Source organism: Canis aureus, chromosome 19 (assembly GCF_053574225.1).
Source record: "Canis aureus isolate CA01 chromosome 19, VMU_Caureus_v.1.0, whole genome shotgun sequence".
Classification (NCBI taxonomy): Eukaryota; Metazoa; Chordata; class Mammalia; order Carnivora; family Canidae; genus Canis; species Canis aureus.
Genome location: NC_135629.1, coordinates 28,185,103 through 28,197,432, shown reverse-complemented (window position 1 = coordinate 28,197,432; position 12,330 = coordinate 28,185,103). Strand labels below are relative to the sequence as shown.

Sequence of the window (12,330 nt, the reverse complement as noted above, 5' to 3'; positions counted from 1 at the left end):
ACATTTACCAGTGGTCATCACTGCTAGTCATACAACGCTGTATAAGAAACTGTGTCCTGGTAGTTAAAGGCTCTGGACTTGGGCTGCCTCTCTCGTTCGCTATGTGATCTTGGACAAATCCCTTAACCTCTCTTAGCCTCTGTTTTCCCATCTGTAAAATGGAGGCTTATTTGTTCAACAAATATTTCATGAATTCGTACCATGTATGAGAATTAACAAATATCCACCATGTGTCAGACAAGTGGTCCCAGCTGCTGGGGCAACCAAGGCAAAGGCAAACCAGATGCAAGTCTCTGCCCTCAAGCAGCCTTCCTCCCAGTAGGTGAGGGAGACAATCAACAAAATAAGTGTTAAGTGGCAAACAGTGCTAAATGCTATAGAGGAATGTAAGGCAGGGAGAGGGGAGGGAAGCATTCTGTGGAGGGTTGCATCAGGGAATAGGAATAGACCTCACCTTACAAAAAGAGCTAAAGGATGTAATGCTCTAGGCATAGCCCCATCCATAGCAATTAGTCATTAATGGCTTTACTACCAAGACTACCATTGTGACCACCACTGTCCACCTCCTCCCCCACCTCTGCAGCCAATTCCTGTCCTTTGTAAGTTTTGGTCCATTGATTTTCACAAGAGGTACCTTTTTGTGTATTTACCGTGGACAAGGCATGCCGCTAAACAACTGTATATATCCAACCTCATTTGATTTTCATGAATCCCCTAAGAGTAGGTTTTGTTACTTCTGTTTTTTTCAAAAGAGGAATTTGAGGCTCAGGGAGGTTGTGCAGGGAGGGACAGTGTGGTGGTGGCGGGGAGATCACACAGAAAGCATTCGAATCCGAGTTGGCCTGACTGAATGCAGAGCTCTTCGGCCTCCCAGGCCTGAATGCTGGGACCCACCTGCCCAGCTTAGAGCAGACAATGTCTTTCCTGGGAATCCAGCAACCGAGCCCACATGCCCTATAGCACCACTTCCTGCCTGGTGAATGGTGGCGGGCGGCCCATGATGCTGAAGACAACTGACTGAGGCGAATGTGGAGTCCTGACAAGCTTTCTCTCTCTTGGTCCTACTTTGTGATTTGGGGTCTCCCCATAAACAGACTCAGGAAGTGGGCAGTAGGCACCGATTAAACTAGAACCCTCAGCTAGGGAGTCGGGGTTGAGTGCGAGCAGATTAATTAAACAGTTGAGGCTAGATCTCTAGATGATTCCTGCATAGATTATATGATTTAAAAAGTTCCCCTTGTTCCTTTTCATGCTGCACTTTGGGCTGCCCCCATGGAGAGAGCCTCCAATCTCACAGAGATGAGGTGCTGGTGGCAGAAGATGAAGAGCAGAAAGAGGAGAAAGGAAGCAGGAAGGCTGGCATGGTCTGAGAGTGCCCACGGCCAATCAGTAGGGCAAGGAGTGCTACTTGCTCTCTCCATGCCCAGCGCCATGGAGTCCCTGCAGCTGGTACAACACATACATGGAACTTCTCCCTAGGGAGAAAGAAGCTTCTGGAGACAGAGTCGACCTCCGTTGCTAAGAGATTGTAGGGGTTTTGGCAAAGTCAAGCCAGGGATCATCAAGGTGGGGATTGGTGTGGCTATGTTTCCCTGGTGCAGGGAGAGATGTATAGTCAGGGAGGGCTATGGGCACTTTAAAAGGCATATTCAGGGCAGCCCAGGTGGCTCAGTGGTTTAGCGCCTGCCTTCGGCCCAGGGCCTGATCCTAGAGTCTCAGGAGTCCCATGTCAGGCTCCCTGCATGGAGCCTGCTTCTCCTTCTGCCTGTATCTCTGCCTCTCTCTGTCTCTCAAGAATAAATAAATAAAAATCTTAAAAAAAAAAAAGAAAAGGCATATTCAGCCTCTGCCCACTAGATGCAGTAGCATCCCACAATCCATTGTGACAAATCAAAATGTTCCCAGACACTGCCAAATGTCCTGTGAAGAGTAAAATCTCCCTCACTGAGAAGCACCAGGTTATGTTTACAAGTTCAGGACTTAAGCGTGTGGATTTTGGTTCAGGCCATCGGCTGTACTGTGATCCTGAACATGTCATTCAACACCTCCAAGTCCTGGATTTCTTATCTGTGAAATGGAGATGATATGATATGTATGTTTTATGGCGTCATTATCAAGATTAACCAAGAAAAGTCTGCATTTCTAGTTAACACAGTGTCCCACTTAAGAGGCTTCACAGCTGTTGGCTCTATTTATGACAGTAGATCTTTGTTGCCTTGGGGATGTACAGAGGATGGTCTCCGAACAAGAGGGTGGGGGTGCAAAGAATGAGAAACTCTGGCGGGGGGGGGTGTGTGTGTCAGAGGCTTGTGTTTAGTGTGTTAAAAAGAGGGCATGCCTTATTCGTAAAGCAACAAAACTTGGGGAACACCAATCAGAATCAGTACTGTTTGGGGCAGAGCCGCAGAGGCTCTTGGTTCTACTGGAACCAGGAAAAGCACTGAGCAGGAGGATGAAGAGGTGGGACTCCCCTGTCCCAGCGGGCTGCTCTCATCCTGCAATGGCAGCTAGGGAGGTTGTTTTGGCTGAGCCCAGGCTGGCTGCTGTGAGGAAGGAAAGCAAACAATGAAAGGTGTGGAAAATGATTTTTGGAGGGGCCTGTGGCCGCCAGTGGACTCTGTCCATTTTGGCTTCAAATGCTGATGACTCTCTGGAGAACCCTTCCCACCAGAGAAAGACCTAAGCTTTGTGTAAATACCCCCTTTTCAGGCACAATTAATAGGTGATGTTACTGAGAGCTCCCCTCCTTCTTCTTCAGAGCTTTTAATCGATAGATGGAAATACGGAATAGTGGTTACATGTGTAGACCAGCAAACCCCATTAACTAGCTATGCGACCTTAAATTCTTTAACTCTTAGTTCTCTCATCTCCAAGAAGGGGATAATAGCTGTAACTGTTGTTGTTACCATTGTCGCTTGGCTTTTCCAAGTATTTTGATACAATACACGGGTCCTGAGAATATTCTGCATCTCTGCAGATGCGGAAACAACAAATACTTTTTAGTGTTTACTGTGATCTCTGCATTGTATTAAGTGTCTTCTCTTCTAATCCTATGACAGGGTTGATAAAGGCGAGGGAATTCGGGCTGGAGAAGTTTAGGTCATTTGCTCAAGGTCACAGAGCTGGTACCGAACAGAGCCAGGAGTTAACAGGTCTATCTGACTCTTGAGACTGTCACCTTAATAGCAATTTCTAGGCCCGCTGAGTAGGATTTGGTGGAGCAGAGACGTTACTAGACAACATTTTAGTGTGTTCATAAATGAGCACTCTCTCTCTGGAGATGTGGTACTTCATAGAGAGGAAGGGCCAAGCTAGGGCAATAAAAGTAGAACTACTTCACGGATCATCCCAGAAGCTAGAAACAAATGCACCTGATGAAGAATTTGGATTTGCCTTAAGGCTTTGCTTCTCAATCATGTCTCCTTGATAGAATTACTGGGGAGCATGAAAATATCCCCCTGCCCAAGCCAAATGCCAGACCAGTTAAAGTGGACTCTTAGGGATGGGGCCCAGACATCTGTATTCTTTACACTCCCCAGATGATTCCACGTGTGACCAAGATTGAGAACCAGTGTCTGAGTATTAGCATCTATGTTACATCTCGCCAATAGGTGTCCAATCACACTTTCCTTGAGAAAGGATGGAGAAGACTTGGTGGTCACTTTCATTAGAGTAGGTGTTAAGTATTCACTCTAAACCTTTCGAGTTTGAGGTAGGAAATCCCATGAGACATTGGATCCTTTTTCCATGTTAATGGCAGCCAAAACATGTGATGGTTCCTGACATTTGCCAAGGATAAGCCTTGGTCACCACTCCGTGAATATGACCTAACTGTGAATTACTGAAGGTCCCATCTCTTGTCCCATCATAGTGATGAGATTCTAGAAGGGCAATGTCACATGACAATTTCCCTTACCAACAATATAAAATCCTCCTGCTGAACTTCTGGACCTTGACCTCAGAAAGGGATCTTGAGGAAAGGTGGAAGGTTAAGTGGAAGCCTTCTATAATTTTGGCAACATCCACAAGGGAAAAAATGACAGATGCTCAGTTTTTCTTCTTAAACACCAACAAACATATCCAAAGAGCCCTGGAGTCTGTTTGCCAGGGCCAATACCGGCTAATTTGTGCGATAAGAAAGAAGGGGGTTTGTGAATCATACTTCTGCAGAGCATATGTTTTGAAGGATTACTGTTTACTTAAGGAAAGACTTTTGCATTAATCAGATTTATGCATTAGTTGCTTGGCTAAGCCTGGATACCTGGGGTAAAATTCAAATGTACTGCGTACATGAAACCCAGGATATGACTAAGTCAGAAATCAGCACTGAAAGTAAAAGTAAGCTACAGCAATAGAAAGATCAACAGAAAGAGTTCACAGACTTTTTTTTTTTAACAAAACTTGTTTTAAATGGCACGTTCTCCCCTCACACTCTGTAACACATATTTTTGACCTAATGCTTCTTTGTACGCTTGCATTTACTTTCTCAACTCACTCTGCAAGTCATCTGACTTTTTCTACTTTAAGCACCCCACTGAAAAAGGGGACGAGGACAGTGTTCTCAGAGGGATTCCAGGAGGTTGAACTGGAGCCAGCCTCACAGGTCTAAATATAGTTCTCTCCCCCTTGACAACTACACTGGCCTGCTTTCAGTTGCTGGAACTGCACAAATGCTCTCTTGCCTCAGGGCCTTTGCATGTGCCATTCCTAAGGCCAATAGCCTCTTTTCCCTCCCCTTCTCTTTCTGTGCAAGGCCAAGTTCTTCTCCAATTCTTCGTTTAAATATCACTTCAGAGAGCTTCCAGATCATTCTTTTTAGGTGCTTAACCCTCAATATTCTCTATTCTTGACCCTGGTCATTTCCATCATGGCACTTATTACAAATGTCCGTGTGTGTGTGTGTGTGTGTGTGTGTGTGTGTGTGTGTTGACTACCAGATTATAAACCATCTCCATCCTGTTCTCCCTGAAAGCTGCACCAATGGCTGGCTCTCTTACCCTCTGGCCTCTAGTGGGTGAGGCTTGACTCAAAGGAGGAGATCAGAAGGCAAAGAGTGAGCGAGGTCAAGGTTTTCCTCTGGGTCCCTCCGCCAGGCTGCAGGTTGCTTGTATTTCTCTCCCTGAGGCCTTACTTCCTGTGCCACCTATTTCCTGTGTGTGTGTTTGGGGGAGGGGGGCTGATCCCCAACAGAGACTGGGTCTGATTTATTCACCAATGTATAACTGACACACGGTAGGTGTGCAATAAATATCTATTGAATAAATGAATATAGAAGAATGAAGAATCAAGATTTTTAAAAATGTCTTTCTCTCCCCCATTCTGTTTCCAAAACAATCTTGAATTAAACCCTAGGGTAGAAAATAGATAAAACAGGGTTGTTGGGATTCTGGGTGGGTGGGAGAGACACAAAGCATGGTCTTCTTTTGAATGGCCACTCTAGAAACCCTGCATATTGGAGATCTATTTTGGGGAGAATGCCATGAAGGAGGATGTGGCATCTTCTGTGTATACAATTGAGGTGTGCGATATTAGGGGCTGGGCTGAGACTGAGTATTTCTATCTCAATGCTCCCAAGAGGACCTGGGGTTCAGCTGGTGAAAGGGGTGGTGAGGAGATGGTATTTATGTGCACCCATGGAAAAGTGTTGAAAATGCTTTTTTTTGTTGTGGTCTTGGGGCACAGAGGAAAACTGGAATAAAAAATGTCCTCTGACCTGAGGTGCTTTAGCTAATACTGCTAGATAAAGGTATGTGTCACCCACATCCCCCGACTACCAAGGCCCCACGCAACGAACAGATTCAGAGGGCAAAAAGGGACAGAGGGGCCATCTGCTTCTTGTGCAGCCCTAATCCTGAGCAGAAAGCAGGTCACAAAGGACAATGCTCAAGGTGACAGAAAGCCCAGCCACTTACAGGTCATGGTCCACTCAAGGATGGTGAGATCTGGGCTGCACTCAACAGTCTGGGGACCTCCGGATGGGCTGGAATTCCTCTCCCTGCCCTGGGGCCCGTCCCAAGCTTGAAAACACATCTGCAGCCAAGGGCCTGGCTGGGCTTGTTCCTGGGGCTGATAGTGATCTCCTCAGGAAACTTCCATTGTTGCCTGTCCCCATTGTCTCTCCCCTGCTCAGGGCCCCAAGCACGAAGCACAGCCTGTTTCTCATCCACAGATTCAAAGAACAAATTAACTCCTCTAAGCTGTGGCGAATGGGAATTCTCTGAGAAGTTAATTGATGCTGGGGGGAAGGGACATCAGTGAAGAAAGGGCTGAGGTCTGGGAGCTGGCAGGCCTTTCCGCACATGGGGGGGGGGGGCGCTCCATTAGCGCTAATAGGTGTTACATGGGCATAATTAGGCCACAGATTATGGTGGCCTCTTTATGCTCAGATAAGGTTGGAGATGGAGATCCAGAGAGAAAGGGTTCGTCTTTCTTGCTGCAATCATTCCTGAAGATCCAAGCAGCAGAGCTCCCCACTTGTGGGTGTCAGTGTGGGTCTGGATTACGGACAGCTCCAGAACCGCCGCGCACCATGCCCATCCATCGATTCCAGCCTCTCCTTTCATCCCTGTACATCTGAATTCCATTCCATCTTTCCTCTCCTTGGTAAGTGAGCAATGGGCTGAGACACAGTTAAAAGGAAGGTGGCAGGAGGTCAGCACTCTGGGGCACCTGATAATAAAAATAACTCTCAAATATTGAGTTTGCCATGTGCCAGGCATGCAATTAAGTGCTTTCTGCATTTTACCTCATGCTTCACAACAGCCCCATGTGGCAGACATTTACATTCAGCCTCCAGGATGCTGAGGGGGTGAGAGATTTAAGCCACCAGCCCGAGGTCACACAGCCACAACAGTGTGGGATTTCAACCAGGTCAGTGAGATCCTTAAACACTAAACTCCAATGTGCGCTGCAGCTGGGGTCAGAGCAAGAAGCAAAAAGGACTCTTTCCCCAGCAAGGGTTGCTTTGGAAATGCCCAGCCTGTGTGTCTCCTTCACATGCCCTCAGGCCCTCCTCAGATGGGATCCTTCCATGGGGGAAGTAGTGATTTCTAACGTGAAACCCTGTGCTAGACCAGGCTTTCTCAACCTTGGCACTACTGTCTTATGGGAGCAGAGGACTCGGGTTGGGAGGCGAGGTGCTGTTCTGTGCATTGCCATCCCTGACCTCTACCAACTGGAAGCCACTAGCACTCTGCACCCCAAATTGTGACAATCAAATGCAGCACCTGAGTGGCGCAGTCAGTTGAGTGTCTGACTCTTGGTTTCAGCTCAGGTTGTGATCTTGGGGCCCTGGGATCCAACCTCGCGCCAGGCTTTGCCCTCAGCATGGAATCTGCTTGAGATTTCTCCCTTTCCCTCTGCCCATCTTGCTATTGCTCTCTCTCTAAAATAAATAAGTCTTAAAAATAATCTCTAGACATTGCCACACGTCCCCTAGCGTCCCTTAGCTGACAAAGTCCCTACCCCTCCCCACCTCACCCCTGTTGAGAACTGCTGACCTAGCCCACCATGCTCACACTGCAAGGGTGTTTGTGTATGAATGTGTATCCCCGGTAAAGGGGATCTCTCTCCTGGTGTTTTTACCTAGGACTCAGTATCCAGATATAGAGATGGAAATTTTTTTTAAAAATTGAGTTATTCTAGGCCATTCTCTTCACTCCTCTCCTTTTCTGCTCTCAGCTCAATCTGCTCCCAAGGAAGAGACACAAGTAAAGCCTGAACTGCACTTTTCTGCCTTTGAAAATCAGCACCTGTAACTAACTTAACAGGCAGCCCTCGGGTGGTCTGCTCCTGCCAGGCTGAGACATCCAGGCAAGGCCCACACTGCTCACTACTGAGCAGCAGAGTCCCTGCCAGGGACTGTCACACCAAGAGTGGTGCCATCAGAGTCGGAGTTAATCCTCACAGGTGGCCCTGGACTGATAACACCCTCAGTGGGGCAGGCGGGACTGGGCAGGATGCCGGACTCCAGGAAGCAAGAATCCCTTTATGCTTCGCACACTTGAGAGTCAAGCATCTGTTCCAACAAAAGGCCCAGAGAACAGAAATTCACAAGAGGACATTTTCTACTGCTTTCTGCAAAAAGCAAAATGAACACGTTTTTGCCCCCACTCCTTGGACATGGGAAGAACAAAAGAGAAAAGAGAAGACAGGAGCTGGGTCATCTGCAAACTGGGACACCAAACCCTTGGGTAGCCAAGAGTTGAGAAAGGCTCTTTTCTGGAACCAAGGAAAAGAATGGGAGAAATAGGCTCGTTTTAGTAAGTGGATGGGGAATTCAGCATGACATTTTTAAGCTGTTAAAAGCTGTTGTACTAAAGAAAACACTCGGCTTTTTCTTAGTAATTCTGTTGGAAGACACAGACTTTATCTTCTAGACGATGCCCCGCCTGTTTACTCAGCCTGATTTGTGACAGCTGCCTCCCAGAAACATGTCGGGGTCTGGTTTTGATTTGGGAAGGGCAGGCGGGAGGAGGTGCCTGGAGGAACATGGCTGGGAAAAACACAGACAGACAGACAGACACACACAAAACTACCTGGGTGTTCAAGGTGATGTTGGTGAACATTATTCTATGTTAACTACCAATCAAACTCCCTCGAATTCATGGGAAACTCTGGCCTTCTGGCTTTTTCACTTGCACGTTGATTTTCAGCTGAACCAGGCCCTATCTGGAGGTTAAGAGTATCTTATTGTCCACTTTTCCTGCTGCAGTCAAGGACAATCCCCAAACCACCGAATGCTCTCGGCCGGTCTTACCTCTCTTTCACATTTAGTCCACACTGTGTAATTAAGAAACACACCATCTGTGTTTTTGATAATGTGCTCTGAACTTACTAAGATACTATTTACTGTACCAAGAGCTATTGGATGTCAGGGACATTTTCAGAGCTTTTTGGAAAAAAGCATAGTCTAATTTTTCTTTTTTCTAAGTAGGAGGCTGGACTCATGGCAAAGGGGCGCCATGGGCAAGGAAAGAGTTCTAGCCACAGACGAGGTGGTAGGTAGGGCTGCTCACTCAGGCATGAGGTGGGGAGCCTGGGTTTCTCTAGCTCACTGTTCCTTAAACTTAGGGGGCCTAAGAGTTCTGTGGGGGCATTTGTTAGAAATGTTGATTCCCAGGTCTGGGCCCTGAGAGATTCTGTTTGTAGGACTGGGATGGGCCCAAGTATGTGCACTGTTGACAAGCATCCCAGATGAATGTGCAGTAGGTGGTCCTCGGGTTGCTCTAATTGATGGAAGGGATGGTGACTGTTTACATGGAGAACTAGTTTTCTTAAAGCTGTCCCAGGTGGCTTGTACTAGGAAGTGGGGTTTTAATCACATTCATTTTCCACTGCTCTGGGAGGCACTTCATGTAGGGGCAGAAGAGGGGTGGCCAGGGCAGGGATGGTTGGCACAGAATTGCTGATGGGCCTCCCAGTCCCCTCAGAACACTCCATGGAGGAGATGCTCAAGTGAGAAGGTCAAGCATCTGGCTAGAAAGTATGCCAAACTATTTAGAAGGTTTGATTATGTTTATAAGGAAAGAGTGGAGCAAAAAAGTACATTTTGTGGATCTAAGTCAAAGGAAATCAAGATTTAAATACAGATTTGGGAACCTCCAAAATGTCCCATTCCAGGGATGTGGTGACATCCATTTAACTGAATATTAATGCAGTCATTTACACATGATGGTGACATAAGCTATGAAAATGAGCTAATGACAGAATGCAAATGAAAAAATCTAGGACGTAGAACATTCAGTATGTTTACAATGCAGAAGAAATAACATAACAGTATATAGAGAAAAAATTTGAAAATTCACCAAAATATTAGTGTTAGTCAAATGGAAAGAGCTGGGATATATTTTTCTCTATTTCTACCTTAATTTTTCTCTTGTACATTTTCCTAGTTGCCCATAATTACAAAAATAAATCCTGAAAACCTGCATTTCAAAGTCATTATCAAGTGGATGAGAACAATGTCATTTCCCTTTGTCAGAGTCCCACATTCAAAACCTCCAAGAGCAATGTACACAGGTTCTTAAAAAAATCTACAAAATCTTGCACCAGTCTGAAGAGCCCATCAGCCCCCTGCCTCCACCCCGGATCCATTTTCCAGTGTTGCCTTTTCAGTACTAGAATGAATCAAATCAGCAATCTTTTCTCTCCTGTCAGCAACCATGGTTACTTACTCTGGGTATAGATGACTGCTCACGCCCAGGGAGGTTATAAATAAGCCTCCTGAACGGTTATTAAAAACCAGGACACTGAAAAAATTTCCCTGAACCCAGGAAATGTGAGACCATGACCTGTAACAGGGATGCATCGGCCCCTCTAGGGTGAGCTCTGTCCAGACTGGTCTGTCCTTTGCCCCCCATTCCACTCACCTGGCTCTAAGAATATCCTCTGCTTCCACACCACGGAATTGACCCAAAAAGAGAAAAGTAAGTTGAACAGATTTTGTCACAACTTTCTGCTGGTTTTCATCTGGCCCTTGGTCTGTGAGTCTTGTTCAGAGCCATGAACCAGCAAGAGGGCACCACCTCCATAAGGAACACAGTGAAAGTCACCCCGTGGGACCAGTCAGAAACCCAAATCACATCCTCAACACTGAGCTCTGTCCAATCTGCCGTTGCAAAACATCTCCTTGCTGGCCTGAATTCCCCACATCTAAATCACCACAGAGACATGCCACTGTCTCCAGAAACCCATGGCAAACCTACATAATAGACATATGACCTCAAGTTCACATGATGGGGCTTCTGAGATCCGGGATCAGTCTCAGATGGATGGGACACACTAGATGGGATGGGCTCAGTAGCAGACACCTGTGCTGTTTACTTCCTTGCAGTACTATCCCATTTCCTTTGAATATACTACCTTGATTTCTCTTTGAGAAGCCCATCTCCCTTCTCAGTCCCTGCAGTTGGGATGGGCTTGACCCCACTGCCTAGTTCCGATGGGCACGTGACTCAAGATGGACCAATCAGAGCATCAGTCTTCTGCTCCTCCCACCACAGGAGTTAGTTTAAGAACTGTTAGGTGACCCAAGTCAGGCAAATGAGACCCAATTCTGGGGCTTTCGGTGATACTATTAAGAAAGATGAGTTCCCATTCCCTTTCATTTGAAGCTAATGGATGTTAGCCTAGAGCTGCCCACAGCTATCTCTGCTACCACTGGGAAGAGCCTGCCTGAGAACCAAGCCAGTATTCAGGGAGAAAATAAGAATATATAGAGAGGGGATCCCTGGGTGGCTCAGCGGTTTAGTGCCTGCCTTTGGCCCAGGGCGTGATCCTGGAGTCCCGGGATCGAGTCCCACATTGGGCTCCCGGCATGGAGCCTGCTTCTCTGTCCTCCTGTGTCTCTGCACCCCCCATCATAAATAAATAAATAAATAAATAAATAAATAAATAAATAAATCTTAAAAAAAAAAAAAAAAAGAATAGAGAGAGAGAGGGGGAAGGAAGGTGGGTCCTGAGGACATCATTTGGGCCCTTGGATCCAGCTGTTCCCAGAACCAAAATTCTATGAACTCTGTAGACACTTGATTAAAAAAAAAAACAAAACTTATTTGTTTACACTAGCCAAGTTGCGATTATGACACTTGCAAACAAGAGTTCTGTAATTCCCATGAAGGAAGACAATCCCTACATATTTTCCAGGCTGGCCCTGAGGCCAACTGACAGGACTTTGGATTTTCTAATCTGTAACTCCAGACTGGGCCACCCATCATTCCCAGGGGAAGGGATGAACAAAGGATCTGGGCCCTAAGATTCATGAGCATGAGTGAGGTGTGGCTGCTCAAGTAACGGGCACCAGCTGGTTAGGAGGTTTTACCCAGCAATTTAAATAAAGAAACTGGGGTAGCGGATGCATATCCAAACTATGCAGAAGAAAAGGAGCAATGTTCCTGCCCAGAATTAAATATAGAAATGTTTTGCATTACAAGGATTAAAAAAACATTTCAGACATTCTTGGTCAAGTGAGCTGATCCAGTTGTTGCTTCAGATCCCCACACTATTGTTCTCTTGTTCTCTACCAGTTTGCCAGCAATGCTGAAAAGTTACTCTGTGACCCCCTAGCAATCAATATATCTTGATGTTGCAGGATGAAGTGTCCCTTGTCAAGATGAGGAGGTGGTACAGGTGTGGAGGTGTCACAACCATGCAACACTCTTTAAAGGCAGCAGGAAGCCCTTTTGGACTTCCATTTCTACTGTGTCTCTACGTATCCAGGCCAATGACACATGTGCTTTCAGCACTAAAAGGCCAGCATTTTTAATCATAGAGTTGGCAAACTTTTATACATTTCTAGGTTTTTAATTCTATCCTCTTCTGTCTCTCCAG

General features: G+C 46.3%; 1 protein-coding gene and 1 long non-coding RNA gene across 10 annotated transcripts in view; one reads left to right on the top strand and one right to left on the bottom strand.

Moving 5' to 3' along the window:
- Window positions 1-12,330, bottom strand: part of PRICKLE2 (prickle planar cell polarity protein 2) — a 320,980-nt gene that overhangs the window by 23,141 nt on the left and 285,509 nt on the right. The gene's annotated exons all lie outside the window — the stretch shown is intronic.
- Window positions 5,941-8,375, top strand: LOC144289797 (uncharacterized). The gene is made up of 3 exons (XR_013357770.1): window positions 5,941-6,271; window positions 6,387-6,603; window positions 7,681-8,375. It is a non-coding gene; the product is annotated as an uncharacterized LOC144289797 (long non-coding RNA).